The following is an 11,116-nucleotide window of genomic DNA, read 5'->3' on the forward strand; positions in this document are numbered from 1 at the left end:
TTTACATTTTTATTCCTTTTGACTAAAGTTCAAATTGTTCTAAAATTGGCCAGTGGAAGGCTCTTTACACTGATGCCTGTATCCTTTTGTTTTGTCTCCACTAGTTTTTTTTGTCATTTCCTTACTTTCTGGCACAAAAAGTTTCCCCTTGTACATTCTCCGCTTGAGTTCCAGAATAACCAATTTCTCCAAGGATAAATTTCAGTGGGGAATGGTACTTAGAAACCGAGATCTGTGTGCTAGATGAATATCTTGCTACTGGGATGTTCTTGCTTCTAGGCCAATTGAGGAGACATAGCTCTATATTCATGAGTTCATACTGATACCTCTAAACATAAATGGGTTTCTTCCCCTCCTCCATATTTGTATCTGAACTCTAGTTGCCACCACCATCAGTCACTACACATTAAATAGTTTTGGAATTGTAGTAACAATATCACTACTAACAATAAATTTGCTAAGCATAGCTCAAGATTTCTCTGCATTTCTTTTTGTTCTTAACATCATGTTAAAAAATTTCTTGGGTTCTTTTTTTCTTGTGTGGTTGTTATCAATATTCTATACAATTAGGTTCATTTGTATCTGTTTATATTAAATTTTGATATTCAAGGATAGGAAAAATATATCCTTGTTTATTTAATCTTACTTTTTGAATTTGAATTTAAAAGCTGCTGGAATGCAATATGCCAGAAACAGAACAGCTTTAAAAAAGGGGGAATATATTAAGTTGCAAGTTTACAGTTTGAAGGCTGTGAAAATAAGCAAATTAAGGCACCACTCAAGAAAGGCTGATGCTGTCCGGAACACTTCTGTCAGCCAGGAAGGAAAGTGGTGGGGGTCTGCTGGGGTCTTTGGCTTCTGGACATCTCTGTCAGCTGGGCAGGCACATGGTAACATGTGCTAGCTTTCTCTCCTTGCTTCTTCAATGGCTTCCCTGGGGGCATTTTTTTTTCCTCTCCAAAAGTCTCTAGCTCTTTGGCCTCTCAAGCTTTTTCCAAAATGAGTCCCTCTTAGAGGACTCCAGTAAGCAACCCCACCTTGAATGGGTGGAGACACATCTCCATGGAAACCACCCAATCAAAAGGTTCCACCCACCACTGGTGGGCCACTTCTCCATGGAAACAACTTAATAAAAAAATCCCACTCAACACTATTGATTAAGGATTAAAGAACATGACTTTTCTTGGGCACATAACAATTTCCAACCAGCACACCCTTCAACCTCATTCCTTTCCATCCTCCATAGGAATTTATTAGTTTGTTTTTCCTGCATTTTTTTTTGCAAAGATAATCAGATACATATATATATATCTATTTTCTTTCTTACAAAAAGGTAACATCCAACATATACTCTTCTGCATTTTTTCACTTAATATTTCCTGAAAAAATCACTCTGAATCAGTTCTTAAAGATTTTCCTCATTCTTTTTCAGTGGTATAGATCTCTACTGTGTGTATGTACCATGATTATTTGAGCCAGTCTTTCTTGTATAAGCATTTAAGTTGTTCTCAGTATTTTAATGATTGGTCTTGTGCACATGTATTCTACTGTTATTAGAGGTGCATCTTCAAGGTAAATTTCTAGAGTGGGTTTTATTGACCAAAGGGAAAAAATATATTAGGTTTTGTTGGATGTTGCCAAATTCCCTTCCACAGGAATTGTGGCATTTTGCATTCCAACCAGCAATGTATGAGAGGGCCTGTTTTCTACTAGTCTCATTGACAGTTTGTTGTCATGCGAGTTTCTGGCATGATTTATGCCAGTTTCATTGGTGATAAATGCTTTTTTGGTAGTTATAATTTTCATTTTTCTTTCAAGTGAAGTTGAGCATCTTTAATGGTTACTTGTTTATCTTTTTGTGAACTGTCTGTTCATGTCTTTTACCCATTTTTAAAATTCTTTGTTTTTATTTAACTCAAAATAGCTGATGAATTAAAAACTTCAAATACATGTCCAATATTTGCCCATCCAGTCATTTTTGGTTGATGACATTCAATTACTAAGTTCTTGCTTGTTTCCAACATGTAATAATGTCACCTATCATGAAACATATCTTTGAAAGCTTGCAGCATGCTTTAAAACTGTATACTTAGATACTAATAAAAAAGCATTATTTAGTTATTAGTTTTGATTCTAAACACTTTTCTCCACACAGAAGCTTATTAAAACTAATAACCACAAATAGGCTAGCTACTAATTAATGAAATGCCCAAACTCAGCACATATGTACAAGTAGCAGATATATTTTTATTCTTTCCTATTCAGAAAATGAATGTCTGATGCACAGTGGAAGGATATCCTAAACACATTTAACTTAAATTAATTCAATACATCAGATCAGTGAAAAGAAAACAATAAGGACAGTAACATTAAATGCTGTTCTAATATCACCCAATCAAGGAATGTATACCTTGGAGTAAATTGGGATGACTGCTGTCAATTTGGCATTCTCTCAGGTCACTCCTGCCTCCCAGAGGCAAACATTTGTATGACTGAGTGTGAGTCTAGTGTTAAAGGTATGTACTTGTTATATAAAATGGCCCCTAAACAAACCCCAACTATTTCCTTGATTTCAACCAAGAAAACAGTCATTTCTTCCAATACTGGGGAAAAATGGCTGTGGTGGATGTACAGATTTCCAATCTGGTGCCTTTTAAAAGGGTTTACAAGGGAAATCTTGATAATGCCCCATTTTATTTTATGTACTGGTGTTATAAATAACCCCTGGACATGACACAATTTCACTGTAACATAAATAAAAATACCACAATTTTTAAATAAAATGCCATGATATTGTCAGTATAATTAAATTCCAGTTCAGTTAATTCCTCACATTTAGCACAGTGTGTTTCTGTGATACTTTTCTGGTGCCAGCACTTCAGAATACCTATCACTAACAGAGAAAAGTTCACTATGAAAAGATTACTGTGTCATAAGATCTGAACAAAAAAGCTATCACAGTTTATCAGACTTAGTATGATTCAGGTTATGATTTTCAATTAGCAAATGGTGCTACTGAAGCAGAGAGTAACTTTGCTTTGTTACACTCGATGCTCCCAGGGACCTTCTGAGCCTGCTTCTCATGAGTTCGTAAGTTGGCAGCTATACTGCACTTCTTCAACACTTGGCCTTAACCTGACCTATTTCTATTTTCATTCATTCATTTCCATTTCTATTTTTAAAAGCACCATTGTAATGGAAACATCCCTGTCTTGAATAAGCAGGAATTGGGAATTTTACCACTAGCTAGCGCTGTTATGTCATAGAGTTTAGATTAATTTAGTAGATAGCGATTTCCTTGACTACAACTTTGAAGCTTGCTCAGCTTCTTTTATCTGTGTAGGATTTCTACCTGGGCTGCAGATGGGGATAAAATGTCCCAGGGAGAACTCCTATAAAAGCCATATTTGGAAAATCGCCGGCTGTAGGGAAGACACATGGATCCTTGGGGAACAGCAGCATTGGCTGGTGGGACAGTTTGCTTGACTCTTTAGATTCTGTCTCATCAAAAGATCCACAACTATGCCTTTGGCAGAGAATGCAAATTTCGCACGTTTAGGAAATCAAGAAGTTTCAGAATTTCTTCATTTTCTAAAATGGCAGCCTATAAACATGCTTCCAAATCGTGGAAAGTTCTTGTAGTAGGAACCCAGTTTCTAACATGTATAGAAAGGATTTCTGGAGTTTTTATACATTTCTTAAGCTTTTCGTGCAAGGCATGAAACTCAATGTACCTTCTTAGAACAAAATGTTTTCTTCCATTCATTAGCACTTCTATCTTTATCTTAAACACCATGTATCTCCGCTCCAGGTTACTCTCCTGGGAGCGAAAAGAAGGGATGGAGACCTTCAAAGCAGTGCCAGCCGGCCAGCGGATGGCCGGCTGGCCGAGGGCGGGCAGGAGGTGGGCTCACGGCAGCTGCCACCATTCTGCCTCTGGCCGCCTCCCAGACCCCGCCTGCACGGGTCAGTTCCAGAGGCCCCGCCTCGGGAACTCGGAACCACGCGCTGCTCCCCGAAGTCCGCGCGTGCCTCAGCTCCCTCTTTACTTATTTTTCTAGCGGAGTTTTGATTTCCCCCCTCCTTTTTTTTTTTCAAGACCAATGATTATTATTATTTTTTGAATTAAACTTTCATTAGCATATGTGGACATGGTTCTTAAAAAGCACACGTTTTACGTTTGTGTTACGTTTTCCATTCAATGAGGTTTTTTCTTCAGCAAGCTGGGGTGTTGCGATTGTAATAATTATCCCCAGTCCTACCCTCACCACGTACCCCTTAGTTAAGCTCCATCTATTAACTCTAGGGTGCCTACACTGAAGCTTTCCAAATAACATTTCTACCCAAAGGTGAATAAAGTGTAACTGGGGAGAACTTTTCTTTTTGTAATCTCAGAAGACAGAACTACAACCAACGAGTGCTTCAGAAATTCTGCAAGTGGGAGAAGAGAATTGGATAGAAATACAGATTTAATATAAATATAACCAATGATTGAGAAAGAACATAGGAACCAAATTTAAAGACAGCCTAAGAAGTTGAGGGGCTTAGTTATTCTTGCAAAACACTGAAGGTGCTAGGAAATTTGGATTTTTGGAGAACATACACTTCTTGCTGAAGTATTGAAGGCACACCATGCATGGATCTGTCCCATCCCAAACATACAATACTATTTCCTTTTGACAGCTGTATGAATATTAATGAGTGCATAATTCGGAAAAGGAATTTAGAAGTTTACCTTCACACAAAAATTTGTGGGTCTCTCGGCAGCCTGGAATTTTTTTTTTTTTTTTTTAAATTTTGATACAACAACGTACGAACACATACATTCTTAACAAACAAACTTTCCATATATGGTGGAAATGGCTCGCAATATACAATATACATAGTTGTATATTCATCACCATGATCATTTTTTAGAACATTTGCATCACTCCAAAAAAGAAATAAAAAGAAAAAAGAAAAAAGAAAAAACTCATACATACCATACCCCTTACCCCTCCCTCTCATTGACCACTAGTATTTCCATCTATCCAATATTTATATTTTAAAATTTTAACATGTTCCTCTTATTTATTTTTTTAATCCATGTGTTTTACTCATCTGTCCATACCATAGATAAAAGGAGCATCAGACACAAGGTTTTCACAATCACAGTCACATTGCGAAAGCTTTATCATTATACAATCATCTTCAAGAAACATGGCTACTGGAACATAGCTCTACAGTTTCAGGCATTTTCCTCTAGCCTAATACACCTTAATCTAGAAGGGGATATCTATATAATGTGTAAGAATAACTTCCAGGTTAACCTCTCAACTCCGTTTGAAATCTCTCAGCTACTGACACTTTATTTTTGCCTCATTTCTCTCTTCCCCCTTTTGGTCGAGAAGGTTTTCTTAATCCCTTGATACTGAGATCCAGATCACTCTAGGATTTCTGTCCCACGTTGCCAGGGAGGTTTAACCCCTGGGAGTCATGTCCCACACAGAGAGGGGGAGGGTGGTGAGTTTGTCATGTTGGCTGATTGAGAGATAGGCCACATCTGAGCAACAGAACAGGTTTTCTGGGGGAGACTCTTAGACCTAGTTTTAAGTAGGCTTAGTCTATTATTGCCAGGATAAATTTCACAGGAATAAACCCCAAGATTGAGGGCACAGCCTGTTGATTTGGTTGCCCCCACTGCTTGCAAGAATATCATTAGTTCTAGCCTGGAATCATATTTTAAATGAAATCAAGTGATTTTTGTCAACATAGAAGGTCCCAATGATAAAGAAACCTTACCTTTTTTTTTTTAATAGGTACATCCACATACATGAAATTAGAAAAGTTGGTGAGACAGCATGGTCTTATGAAGACTATATTCCAGCTTTTACTACTAAAAGCGGCCTAACAGTAGTGCTGCAGTAGCACGGCTATGTATCAATGTTCATGTTCAACCCTAGTGCTTAGATTTTGGCCTATACTACTAACCTCAACAAAAAGGAAGAATTCTGGTGGCTGGCTGATCCCATGTCTTACAGAAGGAAAAATTCAGAATGGGCTTGGAACACCTTAGTTTCCAAAAATGACAATGCTTTTAAGGATAACAGGTAGAATACTAAGGATAAATAAAAGCTAGCTTAATGGAGCTCTCACTGGGCAACTTGTTACAATTTGAGCATAATGCTAGTTGAGTTCATAAAAGGCGAAGTGTTCATATGATACTCAAAAGAGCAAAGTCAATATAATAGAGTGTTATAACACAGTCGTAAAATAAAAGGATGAATGTAATGTGGTATGGATGATTCACCAATCTTAAAAAGCAATGTTTATTTTTTTTTCTGGTATACATGTGTGTATATATATTGGTTTCTGTATAATTAGATATGCTGGGAATGCCAAATAATCATGGAGAGAGAGAGAACCATAACAAGAATAGGAAGAACTGAAAAGTCACATAAACAAAGTGGGGAAATGTTCCATCAGTTAATCATCTCCAAAGATTACACACAATAATCAAATTGAAAGAGGATGTAACAGTGTGGTCCAAAATAATGAAGTAGGCAAATATCCTATAGGGAACTCATTACAAAACCTGCATCCTTTAGGATGAAGTCGCTGGACGGTCTTATTATAATTTACTTATAAGGTATATAAATGCTAGCCAATAAGATTATTTAAATAATGTTAGCCAAAATGATAGGACAATGGGCCAGAAGCTTTTGGGAAAGTTCAAGGCTCAAAAAATTAAAATCTGTACAAAAGGCAGGTCTTAAAATGTCCCATGACATAACAAACAATATTTTGTTATAAAAAAGAGGTCAAAGCAAAATTATTTGGTCTGTGCAACTAGGTTTCATGAATTAACCAAGGGACCAGCCAGCTTCCAAGGTATAAAAATAACATATGGTAGAATCTACATCTTAGGAACAGATGAAAAATTGTGACCCTGGTAAAATGTTCAATTAAGAATACCAGAAAAAATTTAAATCGATACAATGAACAATCCATGGAGCTAACATTTTTGTAACTGATTTTAGTATAAGTATTGTAATATTCTGGGTATGTTTTCTGTTTCTTAAAGGGTTTAAAGTATTTAATAGAATCTTATATTTCAGGTTTATGATTTTAATTATTTACATATGATTAACTCTGAAGTCAATTTTTAAAAGATTGAGGATATCTAATTTTCTAAATTCCTAAACTTTCATTTATTAGTTGCTGTGCCAGTTTGAAACTATTACGTACCCCAGAACTACCCATGTCCTTTAATCTTCATTCAATATTTCTGGGTGGGAGCTTTTTGATTGTTTCCATGGAGATGTGACCAATCCAACTGTGGGTGGTAACTTTTGATTAGATGGTTTGCCATACAGAGATGGGTCTCCATCCATTCAAGGTGGGGTTGCTTACTGGAGCACTTTGAGAGGGAACCATTTGGAAAAAGCTTTAGAGCTAGGAGAGTCACGAGAGCTACCCGAACTGACAGAGCCAACAGAACAGACAGAACCCCAGGGAAGTAGCTGAAGAGAAAGCTAGCAGATCTTGCTATCTGCCTTTCCAGGTGAGAGAGAGACCCTGAACTTCATTGGCCTTCTTGAACCATGGTATCTTTCCCTTAGGTTGGACATTTTTATAGGCTTGCTTTAATTTGGACATTTTCACAGCCTTAAAAACTGTAAACTTACAACTTAATAAATTCTCCTTTTAATAAGCAGTTCCATTTCTGGTATGTTGCATTAATAGCTTATAAACTAGACCAGAATTTGGTACCAGAGAAGTGGGGTGCTGCAGTTTGCAAATAAATATGTTGGAATGGCTTTTTAAACGGATAAGGGGAAGATTCTGGAAGAGTTGTGAGACGCTTGATAGAGAATACCTGGAAAGCTTTGAAGAGATGGTTGGTAGAAATGTGGACTCTAAAGATACCTTTGATGAAGCTTTAGACAGATATGAACGTATTGTTCCAAACTGGAAGGAAGGCATACCTTGTAGAGAGAAGAATTTGAGAGTGATGAACTTGGATATTAAGCAGAAGAAATTTCCAAACTAAATTTGGAAAATGCTGTCTGGCTGCTCCTTAAAGTTTATAGTAAAATGTGAGAGGAAATGGATAAGTTGAAAACTGAACTCTTGGACACAAAGAAACCAAAAATTGATGTTCTGGAACATTCTGGACTTCCTGGAAGGGAGACCCCAGAGAATAGTGCCTCACGTGAGGATTTAACCAAATGTGAAACCAGTCAGCCATTTCAGAAATAGCCAGGATTGGAGATGGAGTGATCCAGGAAGGATTTGTGGAAACTCCTTTTGTCTGATGGACATGATCTTTGCCTGCTATATAGAAAGCCAAAAAGAGTATTGTGGGACCTGTATAAATGAAACCGCTGCCAGTCTGGACTAAAAGGCTCAGAAAAGGGACAAACTGAAGGTAAAATACCTATGGAAGCTAACCACAGGCCAGGAGACCAGACCCACCCAAGCACTTGGAGAGGGTGAGTTTGCCCAGAAAGCACAGGGTGGGCCTTATACCTTGTTGCAGTGGAAGAGTTGTGCCACCTCAGGCCTTGAAGAGTGTGGAGCACATTCCTTGGGGATTGGGAGAGCCTGACTGTCACTCCATTGTTTTGGAGGGGTTAAGCCTGTGCACCAGAGATGGCAGAGAGCCAAGGTGTGGTCCTGATGCTTGGAGGGGGTGGGGCCGAGAAAAAGGTGGTCTCCCCAGTGTCCCCCAAGGTTGCATTTGGAAAGGGGCTGGCTACCGTGTATGCCCTTGGAAAGGTTGGGACTGCTGCTTTCTAAAGCCGTAAAGATAAATGACTCTCAGACTTTGAAACTGAATAGAGTATTTCCTGCAGGTTTTTGAAACTGCTTGGGTCTGGTGACCCCTGTGTTCCTTCCAATTTTTCCCTATGGAAATGGGAATATATATACTATGATTGTTCCTCCTTTGTATATTGGCAGCAGATAACATGTTCTGAGTTTTATAGGTCCAGAGCCAGAGGAGAATTTTGCCTTAGAACAGACCATGTCTGCAGCTGACTTTGATGAGATTTTGTACTGTTCTGACTTAGTATTGTCCTTGTAGTGATACCTAAGTGGTTTAAGGCTTTCTGATATTGTTATGGAATGAAGGTATTTTTCATTTGGAAAGAACATGTCTTTTTGGGGTCCAAAGGGTGGAATGTGCCAGTTTGAAGCTATTATGCACGCCAGAAAAGCCATGTCCTTTAATTCTCATTCAATATTGCTGGGGGAGCTTTTTGACTATTTTCATGGAGATGTGACCTATCCAACTGTGGATAACTTCTGATTAGACGGCTTCCATGGAGATGTATCTCCACCCATTCAAGCTGGGGTTACTTACTAGAGCCCTTTAAGAGGCCACAAGAGCCATCAGAACTGACAGAGCCATCAGAACTGACAGGACCCCAGGGAAGCAGTTGAAGAGAAAGTTAGCAGATCTCGCCATGTGCCTTTCCAGCTGAGAGAGAGAAACCGTGGACATCATCAGCCTTCTTGAACCAAGGTATCTTTCCTTGGATGCCTTAGATTGGACATTTTCACAGCCGTAGAACTGTAAACATGCAACTTACTAAAGTCTCCTTTCTAAAAGCCATTCTGTTTCTGGTATATTGCATTCCAGCAGCTTGCACACTAGAACAGTTGCAAATCTTTGAATAAGAAGAGGAATGATGACTGCTTGGAGAATGTCAGTTGGTTTCTTAAATATTAAATGTACAACAACCAAATTACAAATAGAATGAGACTTTCCCTCTATGCCCACAAGCTCTGTGTACATAAAAGAGTGTTATCAACACAATGATTCTTAAATGCTCTGAGATTTTGAGAAATAGAGTCACACAATTTGGGTGTTAAGCATTTAATTAAATTTCATAATTTATTTTTATTAATGTTCATATATTCACCAAATGTTTTCTGAGTGTGATAAAAGACCAGACATTGTTTGTATTCACTGGTTTAGGAGTAGGACAACCCATGTTCTAGTGAAAATTCAGTCTGAGAAAACCTACTATATATAAGCTTAAATCTCTTCATTAAAGAAGGGCAAAAATACCTGGTTGGATAAATCAAATTAAGTAATATATGTGAAAGGGAAACGTCTTGCCCTCAGACATAAATGAGCTGTGACAAACAGGGTTTTTGAGAATACAACTGTGCTGGCTTCTCTATTCCAAGCACCAGTATTTTGATGTAATTAATATATGAATGGTTTGCTCCTTGGAATATTTTGAAGAGAACATGAGAATGACTGAATCCATGGAGAAAGACATAGTTTACTGTACAATTAACATAATCGTTTATGACTGTAAGGAATTTATAACAGGATTCTCATTCTAATTTCCAGTTTTTCTTTATGAAGGGCTGGTGAAAACCCTTGGCCAGCTGTGGTCTGGTCCAGTCCAGACACTTCTTTTCTGGTATTGTCCAAGGTCTACTGATCCTCTTCTGAAATTCCATATTGTTCTTGTTTTTTACCTGTGCTGAGATACACTACCTTGTACTTGAGCCCTTAGCACAATCTGTGGAATATTTAGCTTTTTTCTGGGTTACAAAATTAAACTTTGATCAATCTCTTTATCAAATGTAATTAAACATTATGTCTTCTAATAAATACCTCTAATATATGAGGCTTCTCCTTGGCTCACTATCTTTCTGAACTCTGAATGCTCTGTCCTCTGCCTCATCATGGCAGATGAATATTAAATGTGTCTCCTTCTGGTGAAGAGATCCTTTCAGAATTGATCTGCCCAGATTATAAATTTCTACTGCACAGACCTTTCAACAGAAAATACCATTAGAAATCCTCCCTACTACAGTAGCTCAGGGTTTTATTAACTATTTCACAATCATTGCTGTGTGGGACATAAATGTACACTGAAAAATTTAACTTCTGTGATAAAATGAGCTCACTTCATTATTCTCTGGTTTAGTGCTTTAATTTTTATGTCAAATCACTTAAGGGTTGACTTGAGGCATATAAAGTCTAGTCCCTTCACAGAGGAAAAAACCAGGGAAGTCTCAAGCTGGGATATAGGTTAGAAGGAAGTTGAGAAAGCAAGGGGACTGCACTTCTATTTCAGGCTCATGGTTACTTCAGCCGTGTGAGAAAATA

The 11,116-nt window shown here is 37.8% G+C and overlaps 1 pseudogene; it reads right to left on the reverse strand.

Annotated features, from left to right (window-relative positions):
• Positions 1-737: 737 nt before the first annotated feature.
• LOC143666679 (sorting nexin-24 pseudogene) lies at positions 738-4,826 on the reverse strand (annotated as a pseudogene).
• Between the last annotated feature and the right edge of the window lie 6,290 nt (positions 4,827-11,116).

Source organism: Tamandua tetradactyla, chromosome 23 (genome assembly GCF_023851605.1).
Source record: "Tamandua tetradactyla isolate mTamTet1 chromosome 23, mTamTet1.pri, whole genome shotgun sequence".
Classification (NCBI taxonomy): Eukaryota; Metazoa; Chordata; class Mammalia; order Pilosa; family Myrmecophagidae; genus Tamandua; species Tamandua tetradactyla.